Source organism: Nymphalis io, chromosome 2 (assembly GCF_905147045.1).
Source record: "Nymphalis io chromosome 2, ilAglIoxx1.1, whole genome shotgun sequence".
Lineage (NCBI taxonomy): Eukaryota > Metazoa > Arthropoda > Insecta > Lepidoptera > Nymphalidae > Nymphalis > Nymphalis io.
Window position 1 is genome coordinate 2,563,450 of NC_065889.1, and position 13,661 is coordinate 2,577,110.

At 31.9% G+C, this 13,661-nt stretch overlaps 1 protein-coding gene across 1 annotated transcript in view; it reads right to left on the bottom strand.

Annotated features, from left to right (window-relative positions):
- Window positions 1-12,684, bottom strand: part of LOC126777649 (protein obstructor-E-like) — a 39,005-nt gene extending 26,321 nt beyond the window's left edge. The window contains exon 1 of the mRNA XM_050500769.1: window positions 12,603-12,684. The gene's annotated coding sequence lies outside the window, so the exon portion shown is untranslated. The remainder of the gene's footprint in view (window positions 1-12,602) is intronic.
- Between the last annotated feature and the right edge of the window lie 977 nt (window positions 12,685-13,661).

Sequence of the window (13,661 nt, forward strand, 5' to 3'; positions counted from 1 at the left end):
CATCGACTTTTTATTTTATAATTTTTAAACACATTAGAGTCGAATCCTAATATTCAAATGTGTGAAGATTGATTTGGATCTACATCATTCAATGGTACATCACAGCAAATTATGTAAATATATGAAAAAATGAAACAAAAATATGTTCCAAAGTTACTCTTTCTTTGCCTGCATTCTGTGTTTAAGATTTATTAGTGTACAATAAAGAGTATTTAAATACAATAAAGGTTCAAACCCGGGCAAGCACCACTGAATTTTCATGTGCTTAATTTGCGATTATAATTCATCTCGTGCTTTACGGTGAAGGAAAACATCGTGAGGAAACCTGCATGTGTCTAATTTCACTGAAATTCTGCCACATGTGTATTCCACCAACCCGCATTGGAGCAGCGTGGTGGAATAAGCTCCAAACCTTCTCCTCAAATAGAGGAGAGGAGGCCTTTAGCCCAGCAGTGGGACATTCACAGGCTGTTACGGATTACGGAAAGAGTATTTGTATTTTGCGTGTACCCATCATACGAAGCGTTACATAGTTAGGCGTCAATAGCGTTTACGCGTCTAGCGATATAAAAGTCGCGATTCGATCTCGATACCTTGGGCTGTTGTCGTATCCATTCCAAACAAAAGCTTATTTGGAGGGTTAAATAGGGACATTAGAAATTCCTTAAAAAAACAGCCATTGCTATTATGTAAAAAGAAAAACAATAAAAGCACATAGATTTAAATCTATTTACCTGGAAATAATGGAAACACACATCTCTCTTAGCGAGTTCTAAGTAAAGTATATTAGCCAACCGGCAATTAATTCCCTTAAAAGATGAGGAAGCTTTTCTCAGCTTTTGCACATTGCGACCTGGTATTTTTCTTAAATCATGTTTTAGAATTAAAACATTTTATTTCAATAAGGCCCCATCCCTTCCTTATAGTATATATATTTAGATGTATATATGTATACATTATATTTTGTTAAATTAAATGATATTTGATTATTATGTTTGCAATGAACAAATAATAAATAAATGTGCTGTCGAATTGGAGGGCCTTAGTAGCTACGACACAGTATTATACTATTGTAGTTACTATTGTATATATTGTTTAAGATATGTATAATTTCAAAATAAATAAATAAATAAAATAAAGTTTAAGATTATTAGTAACTTTGTTTTTTTGCAAGGCTTCATGATATTCATTTGATAATCATATAACTTATATGAGGTTAAGGCATTGTTTTACATTTTTAATTTATTTTAATGTAATTAAATGGATGCGAATTTAATTATAACTTGGTTTTTCTGTTAAGTTTTTAATAGCAGTCCGGAGTCTGGAAGTTAGTGTTTACGATTTCGGGCCACGGAAACAGATCACTCCCAAGAAAGCACTAAAAGAAGAGGAGATCGTACCCGAGCAAGACATTTATAAGCTGTTACTTCAATTACCTTATTAGTTTTTATTTCTTTTTATTTAATTAAAATGTCTTATAATTAGCACATCGTTAATATTTTTATTTGATAATGAGGTAATATGAAACATTTTAAACATAATTATTCTTCTGGGAAAATCTCAAGCTTCTTATTATGAATGAAAATAAAAGCATAGTTTACTGAATCGGGACTCAGATGTATAATAATATAATAAAAAGTGATTTTTTCAAAGCGATTGCGATGAGAGCTAATGCCATAGAGTAAATGTAATCAGCGAGCATCTTGCAGTTTTATTACAACATTGGGACGTAGTTTTTATTGAAATGTGCCATAATACAATGTTTCTCACGCACTCCGATTGCATCAGTGATCGTCCTCGGTGAAAAAAATCAGTGTCGCAATAGTAGCGTGAATCGTAAGAGAAAGCGACGCAATTAGCGAATGTGATGTAAGACTTCTCGCTCCCGGCCAGACCGGATAGTCTGTATACGCCTTAAACGGTACAGGAAATGCGATTTTTCCTTTCTAAGCTGTTAAAAGTTCGTTCGAAACGTTAAACGTCGAATTTTACTAACATATTATAAATAGCTTGACGTATATGTTAAAAATGTGCCGACTAATTTCTAGCATGACTAGTTTTCGTTTCTGCGTGGTTCACTTCGACGCAAATAGGATTTCAGTAGTTTTTCTTATAAATTGTAGGCTATAGTGATACGCCTTTTATTAGCCTCTCAGGCTCAGTAAATACCAATCAAACATATCAGTACATATAGCTATGCTTCGATTTGATGGTGACTTAGATAATGCATTTATAAGCACAAGGGATGTAACTGAGATTCAGTATTTGGTTGCATATTGACGTTTAAGTTTTTCTTCAGCTCGACATAACCAAGTAATTTTTATTAGAATCCGTCCAAGTTTTCGAGCATAATTAAGTAATAAACATACAAAACTTTCGCTTTTATAATATTGCTAAGAATTATAACGTGGTAACTCTTGGCGTGATGCAGTTGGTGGAACTAATTTCGCGTATGCAATAAATATTTGTAACAGGAAGTCGGAAGAAGAGCGCGCTTTAATTGACTGCAATATGAGAAATGCTACACATCATTGGTCTCTAATGTTATTTTCTGTTTTTTTTCTAGTTCCGTATTAGACGTAGACAAATTACGAAATTTTACGTCATCTGTCTGATTCAGGGATGGACATAATATAAAGTAATATGAAGCAGTACTGCAGCCTGATGATTGAGGTCCCCTAGCTTATTTTGGCATAAGTCAGACATCGTTCTTAATCCGATTGGAAGGCAATCTGGCAATACCAGGTCCAAGGCACGGGACTCAAAACACAACTTCCATACTCCAGGTTGCTACTCAGAATTTCAGGACGAAGAAACCCAATAACTTCTATTCGTTTCCGTTGCAAAAGTTTTCTGTTTTTATCAATTATTTATTTATTTGTATTGGCACATTCATTAAAATAAAGTTTTAAAAAGATATAGATGCTGATGCAGTGTGATATAACATTGTTAAATTAAACGAAATGAGTAATACTAAGAATTTTATTTAATTATTCGTTAATAAATTTTGCAGTTTTATGGAAAGTAATTCTTAGAATTCATATGATCTCGAGTAAGAGATACTGTTTCTCGGTATTCGGAATCTATATTTGGCGTTTCTTAGAATTTTTGAGTAATTATAAATGTAAGAAAAAGTTCAATACATAGTAATATTTTGAACGAATCAATTCAAAAGTGTATCCAGTGATAATTTTAATGAAAACAAAAAGAAGGCTTTATAAAGTAGAGTAATTTAATATTCGTAGTCAATATTTTATATTTTATTTTGGATTTTCCAGCCAACAGAAAGATGAGTTTCCTTTTTATGTTTTTATATCTCTGTTAGTTAAATTTTTCTCATGTGAATTGTAGTGCAAAAAAGAGTACTAGATTCAGCCCGGTTTCAAATGATTTGAGTGGGTGTTGATGCAGATATTAGGTACCGTATTTCCTTTTCTGTGCCCCTGATAACGTGTATATTACATACATTTATGATGTTTTTTTTATTTAAAGGGAACGCTTACCATCAGGCGGTGCTCGTCCGCCTGATGGTAAGTGTTCACCAACGCCCATAGACATTGGCATTGTAAGAAATGTCGCTTACATCGTCAATTCGCCACCACCCTTGGAAACTACGATGTTATGTTCCGTGTGGCTGTAATTACACTGGCTCACTCACCCTTCAAACCGGAACACAAAAATACCAAGTACTGCTGTTATGCGGTAGAATATCTGATGAGTGGGTGGTAACCACCCAGACGAGCTCGCACAAAGCCCTACCACCAGTGATGATGATTAATTCAGTAGTTTAGACGGGAAATCGTTTATTGTAGCTTAAAATAGAGATTATAGTTTATTTTTTGCGTGTCAGCTTGTAATCAACATAACACTGGCTTAGTAAGATGCTTCGTCAGTTATTTTATGGTCGTAGTGAATATATTAAATGTACTTATTACGAAATAGCTTTATAAACCAAACCGGTAGAACTGTTTTAAAATAAAAAAACTTTAAAATATGACTGAGCTTCTTGATATCCAATTATTTAAGTACAACATGATTACTTTTTTATTATACCTTAGAATTACGTCAGTAAAAACCCCCATACGTGATAATATTTTATTAAATAAATGTATTGTTTTTTATTTTTATGTATTTCAACCAGAATAAGTATTATGTCGACAATTTATTATAAATAATTTCAGCAAATATGATGCGGTAAGTTATTAAGTAGCTTAATTCGTACAATTAAGGTAAGAACAGGATAACTTAGTTTCGTGTAAACACAACTACAGAACTCTAATATTTGTTTGGATTCGCTCGAACATGGCCGAATTATTAATTAATATAATTTCTCGTCCTACATATTAATGAGTTTGCGGTTTGATATTTTAGTGTATTTGTTATTATTTGGGTATTAGTGGCTGAATTAGGTGAAGAGAATTGTTGGAATATTGCTAAAGTTATAATTAAGTTTTAGAAATTTCCTGGTTTCACTGATCGAATTTCCGTGAAGTTGGCTAATTTTAAGCTATCTAAGCTATACACGGGGAATACCTCATACTTGTGCAGTATACGAAATGAATGCACAAATACACATGCACTTTTATTATTACACAAACACAATGAAACAGTCATCTGACAAGATCAGAGAGATCAAATACAGGACCAAAGGCATGAGGTGCTTTTCTTTGCTTTGCTAACTTTTATATTTCGAGCTGCTACTAATACTGACGGAAATAATGACGGAAAATTTCAATATCATTTTTATAGTCCTACCCGCAGAGACTCGTGATTTGCAATTTAACAACTTGAATATATCAATTACATTTCAATAAATATAAACAAAAAATTCTGATATTAGTAAAAATAATTTTATAAACAAAATAAATCATAAAATGGAGAACGTTGTTCAATTAAATTATTTTATTAAATAATGGTATGGCCATCAGAAAATAATAAACATTTCCTTGGTCCATTTGGAAAATTTGTAAGAAAAAAAAATAAAAAGAGAAAAGTAATTTGAAAAGGTAGAAAGAAAATTATAATGACGACATTTTCTTCCGGTAAATAAATAATTAAATTACTACGCGACCCACTTGGGTCTATTTACGAAGGAACTAATTACTGACGCTAGAAAGAGTTTCAATTTTGTTAAATTAAAACTTGGCTTGATTTAACAGCATTGAGACACATAAAAGCATTGAACTAAATATGAGCCTAAATATTCTATTCTATCGTGAAACGCTCATAATGTGTGTTGCTGTATTCTGATTTGAAAGGTGAGTGAGCCAGTGTAATTATAACCAAATGGGACCTAACATTTCTTTCTCTTGGTTAGCAGTGCATGAATGATATAATAAAATTTTTTTATTTAAAGTGCCAATTGGCGCAATATCTAAGCATGATAGAGGTCACGCATAACACAAAATTACCGGCTTAAATAAAAAAAAAAGAAAGAAATATCACAGCTATTTTGAATTTTGAATTCTAAGTAGAATAAAATATATCTTCACACTAGCTAGTATTAAAAATAGGTAATTTTATATATAAGGACCTAATTATATACATTGATTTACGACATTAGAATATTAGTTAACAAATAGTTCCAGAACGAATACGTACTTTATTTAAAGCTCATTCACAAAATCCATTATGTTTCTGACTTTGTGTTGAAAGTGTCATAGAGCGTGTCAAGCATGACCTGCGTGACAAATTACCACGCAAACGCTATGGAATACAAATAGTGAAATTGTTGTCACATTTTGAACTTCGATTACACGTGTTTAGTTTAATGGTTAATTTTTATTTAAGTAACATAACGTTGCGTGTTAGAAAATTTTTGATGTCGCCTGTCTTTATTACCAATTTTAATATTTCTTTATTTATACGTATAATAAAAGTTGAAGACGGTTTTGTTGTACATAAAATATCTATTGAAAATTATTATATTTTGTCATTGTTTGATGTGATCAGATATTTTAATCACTATGTTAAAAAATTGTGATTGAAATAATTTTTGTTTAATTATAGACGTTTTCTGCAAATATTTGCATTTTAGACTTTTTATTAAGTAAAATTTATTATTCAAATAGATTTTTACAAGTATTTATAAGTTATTTTACAAGAACAAGTTACCATAAATAAAAAATTTCACATTTCGAACATTTATTTCACACTTATTTCCATATTCTTAGTGACAGTACCGAAGCTCGCCAATAGTTACCAATCAGTACCAGACAAAGGAACTGAAATGTTTCATCTCTGCCTATTTATATTTAGAACACAAGAAACTCAATAGCTATTTAATAGTTTATGTTTTATATACTTTGTCCATTGACTTCTCTACCAATGTAAGTTCGAAGTCGCGGACATTACACGAATATTATTCTTGCATGTAACGCGTTTTAGTCCGCGGTACATTACAACAACGTGCGTACATAAGTACGCGGGTTAGGTATTAGGCAACATAATTGATGATATTCGCGTTCTGGATGAGGCAATTAATGAGGTGTCATTGTTCATTACGTTATGCGTGTTAAACACTTGTTTTTATTACAATGAATATTAAATTGCGTTCGATTTCGTTTTGAATTATGCGATTTTTTTTTCATGTAGAGTTGTTCTGTAAGAAATTAGTAACGTGACGCGTGAAGTATCGTGAAATATAAGAAATTGATATGCGATATTGTTATTTACTGGTGGTAGGGCTATGTGCAAGCTACCACCCCACGGTAGCATGCGCAAGCGATCCCGTGGTGCTTCTCGTTAAGACGGAAAGTGTACCGCCGGTTTTTTAGTGGGTATTCCGATGTTCGGGGCGCACTCGGCGCCTTGGACACCGGTAAGCCCCACATACTCCTCCATTGTTCCCGTGGAGGAAACGCGTCATGCGTTTTTCGAGCGTTATAAAAAATATTGGTACCACCCACTGATCAGATATTCTACCGCAAAACAGCAGTACTTGGTATTGGTAATTGTTATTGGAATTTGCATAGTTTTGACGTGTGGTACATAAATATGTAATAGAGAGGGTGCAACGAATATTTCATTTTAAGTATATAGTGTGATTTTATTTGTTTATTAGTTCACGTCTTAACTACTTAACCATCAACGATCATTACGTAATTTTGCATACACGTTGTTACAGGTTCAAAAAATCATATACGGGTGAAGCCACCGGCGGAAACTAGTAATAACTATAGCTTTTTTTTAAGGATATCTATAGTGTCCTAGTATATGTGCGTACATAGGCACTCTCAATGCCCTTACATAATCCGTTAGGACGGTAAATATGACATAAAAGGTAAGAGGTCAACGCTTTACTTATTTTCCCATGAACGCAGTGTCAGCAGCCTTAGAAGCTACCCAATACAACGAGGCCATCAACTCAAACATACGGAAACAAAGGCAATATTGATTTTGAGCTACTAAGACCACTTTGAAGAACCGTTTGTTAGAAATTTGTATTTATTTTAGTTAAATATATTTACTTTAAGTTTCTTAGCAAGCTACTCTATGTGTGTGAAAGCTTGGAGTTAATATTCGTTGATTTCCATACAGACCTACGTGTTATGTTTGAGAAAAAGAGTAACTACATTGTTTCGTCTCATTAAATATTCATTCCGCACGGAGGGTAGCCTTAAATTAAATTTATCTTCTGCAAGCATAAGCTCCTATTTGAATAAAGTGTAATTTACATTATTTATATATTCTGTAACTAAAACTAAAATAAAAACAAAATACACATTACAAATTTATAGATAAAACAAGCCGTCTAAGAGATTGTCTTTGATTGATCAGCCGAGATGGCCCAGTGGTAAGAATGCGTGAATTTTAACCGATGATCGTGGGTTCAAACCCGGGCAAGCACCACTGAATTTTCATGTGCTTAATTTGTGATTATAATTCATCTCGTGCTTTACGGTGAAGGAAAACATCGTGAGGAAACCTGCATGTGTCTAATTTCACTGAAATTCTGCCACATGTGAATTCTACCAACCCGCATTGGAGCAGCGTGGTGGAATAAGCTCCAAGCCTTCTCCTCAAAAAGAGGAGAGGAGGCCTTTAGCCCAGCAGTGGGACATTCACAGGCTGTTACGGATTACGGAAAAGATTGTCTTGTGGCATTGTACCCAAGACGAGTTATTTTCATTAATAGAATATTTCATAACTAGTTTTCGCCCGCGGCTTCGCCCGCTTTTTAGGGGAGGTGTTAGGTATTATGTCCTATGTCCTTGCTTGGGGTTCAAGCTTGCTTCACACTAAATTTCATTACATTCGGTTCGGCGGCATAGCCGTGAAAGCGTAACAGATAGACCGAGTTACTTTCGAATTTATAATAAGAAATATTTAATATTCTCTATACTAATATTGTAAATGCGCAAGTAACTGTCTCTTTGTCTGTCACACTTTCACGCTTAAAACACTCAAGGACACACTTTTTCACTTAACACCTGACAACCCCCTTCCCCTCCTAGCATGCAGGTGAAGCCACGGTCAAAACTAGTAATACATGAAATATAAAATAAGTCACCGTAACGAGAAGGATATAATTAAATACATAAAAACTAGCTGTGTATACATTTTGCACCATATTTAAATATTTATTTATTTTGGTTCAAGCTTATTATATTAAGGTCGGTTTCTTACCGATAATGTCGCCTTATTGTGCGGTTGTGTAAAATAATAATAATTATAATTATATATTTATATAAATTTTATATTTTACAAACTGTCTAGTTTCTTTTACCGTTTCTTCCCAAATCTATTTTCTTTTTAACACGAGGCAGTATATTATATAGAAAAAGACAAAATATTAAATAAATATGAATTGAATTCAATTAAATTAACGAAACTTTTGCTTATGATTTTATGTATAGAGTTTATATTAAAAAGCTTTATTGTTCCGCTAATAAATTCCAAATACGACACAAGTAATTGAGTTACTATCTCTCGCTGCGCATTCGTGAAACAAATTATTCATATATATGTAATGAGTATGCGACGTATGTGCGTCCTTTAATTCGTCAATATTGCATGAATGTATATATGCATATTACTGTTAGTCAATATTGTGAACGTGTAACGAATTATATTTGCTTAAATGAACTTATGTAATATGTTATGTAATAAAATTTACTAATGTTTTCGCTAACGGTTATTTGCTTAAGCGAAGAAAGGTGTCAATTTTACGGGCGGTCTGGTGTTGAGAATTTTACTAGCAACTTTCTGTTATTGTAATGTTTGCAAATGTTTTCAATTGTACCTTTTTAGACATATTATATTTAATGTATATTATCTTTGAGTAATAATGCTAAGATATTTTCTAAAAGGTAATACACATTATTGCCACTGGACACAAATTCTTATCAACAATAAACCCTTGCCGAGACAAAAGAAATGGTTAATTTTTTTGCTCATGTTTTGAAAATAAGCGCTTTTTCATATAGTAAATATTTGTTTAGAATCTTAATTCTATATTTATAAATGTCATATATAAGGGTCCATTTAATGTTTTAACTTTACTGGGACGTAGATTTTAGATAAAGTTTATTTTAGTTTCAAACTACAAAATCCTATATAGTGTATGTTCTGTGTGTGCGAAAGCGATCCTAAAAGTTTCTCACCCAAAAGGATATGTATAATCGCTTTACTGGTGGTTTGATACAAATTTAAAAGCAAACTACAAAAAGGGATATATTCTATTAAATAGGATAAAGCATTTTTAATAAAAGCTTTTAAAGCATTCATAAATAAAATATATTACAAGATTATTTAGATCAAAACAAAGATTGAAGTTAATTTTATTTGATTTCTATATTTGATATATAATATGTGTTATATGCTTTATAGATGGCCACATTGGTCTAGTGGCTTGTTGTAAGGTGGCAGACTCGGAGGTCCTGGGTTCAATTCCCAGGTCGGGCCAACAAAAAGTTTTTGCGTTTTTCTCTGAAAATTCTCAGTAGCAGCCCGGAGTCTGGAAGTTGGAAGTGTCTACACTCCCGTGGCTCGGAAAGCACGTAAAGCTGTTGTTCCTGCGCCTGAACTGTTTCCGGTCGTGGATTATGAGAGTATACATTTTTTATTATAAATATTTCATCAGACTGGTAAGGGCTACTGATAGACACCATCGTTAACAGCCATTAGCACTGTAAGAAATATTAATCCCTCACTCATTTGAGAACAAATGCGCCACCGACTTTAGAAGCTTATATGTTAGGTTAATTGTGCCTGCACTTACACTGTCTTATCCTTCAAACTGACACAATAATACTAGATATCCCTGTTTGGATTGAATATCTAACAACTGGGTAGTATCTACACGGACGAGCTTGAATAAAATCCCTACCACCATTAAATAATAAATTGTTTTAAAGTAATAGATTTGTGCAAGTTTCCGACGCATGAGTGTATTATAAAATTTATCGTGATGACACATGTCATATATTGAAGCAACATGGTAGAATAAATTAGAAATCCTTTGTCCTTTAAGAAGGCCTTAGCCCAGCAGTGGGTTATTAGTCCACTTCGAAAGTCAAATTAATGAGTTGATAGACATTGAATTAATTAATATTCTGATTGTGAACATTAAAATAGCTCTGCATATTAGCGATTGCCAAGTATTTTACACGACAAATAAATATAAAATTTAAATAAGTCTGATCTAGAACTGTATAGATAATATCTCGACCGGATCGTTTTACATAAATATTGAACTAGTTACCGATACTGGTACGTAATACATTCGACTAAGCATATATATAGCATATGTATATAACATAGTACACCGTTGACATTCAATGTTACTGTTTATATAAAGGTCATACGACAAATAAATAGTTATTTAGAGCGCTATAATCGCGTCGGTGCTATGTATAAACTCTTGGATTTCTATGATAACGTTTGTTGATATTTATTTAATTTAAGCATTTGACTCTTAGCACAGAAGAAATAGATTACTGTTTCATATTAAAGTCGTAAAGTTTTTTTAAATGGATGCAATATTCATTTAATCGAAATATATATTTTATTTAATAAGTTACTCATAAGACATGTAAGAGTCCCCTACTAATAATACAAATTTTATAATAATATATATTTGTATATATAAGCCGAGATGGCCCTGTGGTAAGAACGCGTGAATCTTAACCGATGATCGTGGGTTCAAACCCGGGCAAGCACCACTGAATTTTCATGTGCTTAATTTGTGATTATAATTCATCTCGTGCTTTACGGTGAAAGAAAACATCGTGAGGAAACCTGCATGTGTCTAATTTCACTGAAATTCAGCCACATGTGAATTCTACCAACCCGCATTGGAGCAGCGTGGTGGAATAAGCTCCAAGCCTTCTCCTCAAAAAGAGGAGAGGAGGCCTTTAGCCCAGCAGTGGGACATTTACAGGCTGTTACGGTTACGGTATATATTTGTTATTTTATTAGACAAATAAATTAATTTACCTCCTTGGTGAATATTTCATTAATTTTTAGCTTATTTAAAAAGATGAAATTTATATTATTAGGAGAAGTCTACAGACAAATTAAAACAAAGGTATCTATCATTGATGAAAAACGTAACGTTTATTCTCAGTAGAATCTATGTGCATTCCGAAGTTGCCTGTATTGCTGTTGTACGAATTGCCTGATTAAATAAAGAATATTTTAATTTTGATTTCGTAAAAATCATATGCAATTAAATTTATATCTTGATTGAAGAATCAATAATTACGGACGTTTTTTATTATATTAAAACATAATATAAAATATATGTTTTAAAAAGTAATTTATCACATTTAACTTTTATACATACAAGCTGTAATATGTTTTAATTTATTTTAAAAATGCAATTTAAAAGCAGTATTGTAAATTTTTTTAAAATAAAATATCTCAGTTTTTTAAATTGTTCACTGGAATTTTGAAAAGCCGACAAGATCGTCCATCCATCATTCACTCATATTTATCACGGAACTGGACTCAAACCCGCGACCTTTAACATCAGGTACGCTGACCTCTTTAGATGAGCATTAAGTTATTTAAATTATATGGTAATTTTACCTTTCATGGATTGGTTACAAAATATATATTTTAAATAAAGATTTTCCTGTTAATAATTTTATTAAATAAAATGAACCAAAATTATATAATATAAATCTCTCATTCGAGGAGGAATAACAACATTTTATGAGCTCCTCAATAAAATACACATTTCTATTAAAAATCTCTTTCATTTAGGTCAAAATAATATTTATTTAAATGCTTTGTAGCAAAGATGACAATTATGGAGCCATTAAATATATAAATAATGTTATGATAATCACACATTATTATGATAATTATAATTGTTGTATAACAACCGCAAATATCACACATACATATTCATTTATCACATATCTTCTGACAAACCAAGAATACTTTCACTATCTGAGCATGATCCGTGACATAACACCGTATAAAGAATTGTCTATATTAGTAAAAAAAAAATACCATTGAAAATTTCGAAAATTTCCAGAACTATTTACTTTTTTTTAAATAATAAAATAAAAATAAATTATTTTATTTACAAAAAACAAATAAAAAAAATATACATTAAAATAAAACCTATGTGTAGTGCGAATTAAACTTACTTTTTTTCGCAGATCTTGCACGCACTTTTAAATATAAACAAATTCAAACGCGTTTAAAAATGGAAGCGACTTGTTCGGTATACGAAGTATGACTGGGGAGGCGTCGTTGGCGCAGGTGAATGTGAACGTCACTTACCACTCTTGTTTCGCTAAAGTAACCCGCCTTGTTGAATATGCTTGTGGTCATCATCTGTGGCGAATTAATTACCTGTCTCTTTAAATTGGTAGGTATAACTTCAGCTGTCTTGTGCGTTGAACTTTGTGGTCTATTTGAGTTCAATTGTTATGCTCCTCAGCACACGGACTCATATTTATTCAACACCATGGAGCTTTTAACGTCGCTTTATTCTATAAATAGACTCAAGACTGGTCCATTTTATTTTTCAACTGATAGAATTTAACAGGAAAAGTATAATATAGATATTTGATTTTTTTAAATAAAATATATTGCGATAATTTAAAGCACCCACGCTAAGATAAAAAAAGGAAAAAATATGAGGAATGATTCGAATAACATCGAGAATTAATCTTTGATTGTTTCCGCATTTCAACAAGCTGATAGACTTGTAATTTAGTTTTACTATACGAATGTATAATAGGTATTAAAATAACGCAGTAGAATGTAGTTCACGAACAAAGCGTGAAATCAGCTTATAATTTAATTGTTATTTATCTGAATAATAAATTGAAAATAGAGCTCATACTTTTTTAACAGTTAAACAAGCCGATCTCCATATATAAGAAGTATCAACTAACTAATATAAGATAAAATTACATTTAACCTAGTATTTAATTGTAAAATACATATTTTGATTTTACATTTTATTTGATTAAAAAAAAAAAAAAACATACCGACCTACTTACTATCAAGTGGCTTATTCATCTATCCTTATTAACAATGGAAATGCTTACAGATAAATAAGCCATAACGAACTTTTATTAAATACTTTTTTAAGCATAAACGTCCGACAAGGTCCTCAGACTTAACTTTTTCTTGAATAAAATTCAACACGCATTCAAAACGCCAAGGTCTGTTCAAGGCGAGGATGCGTTCAGGAA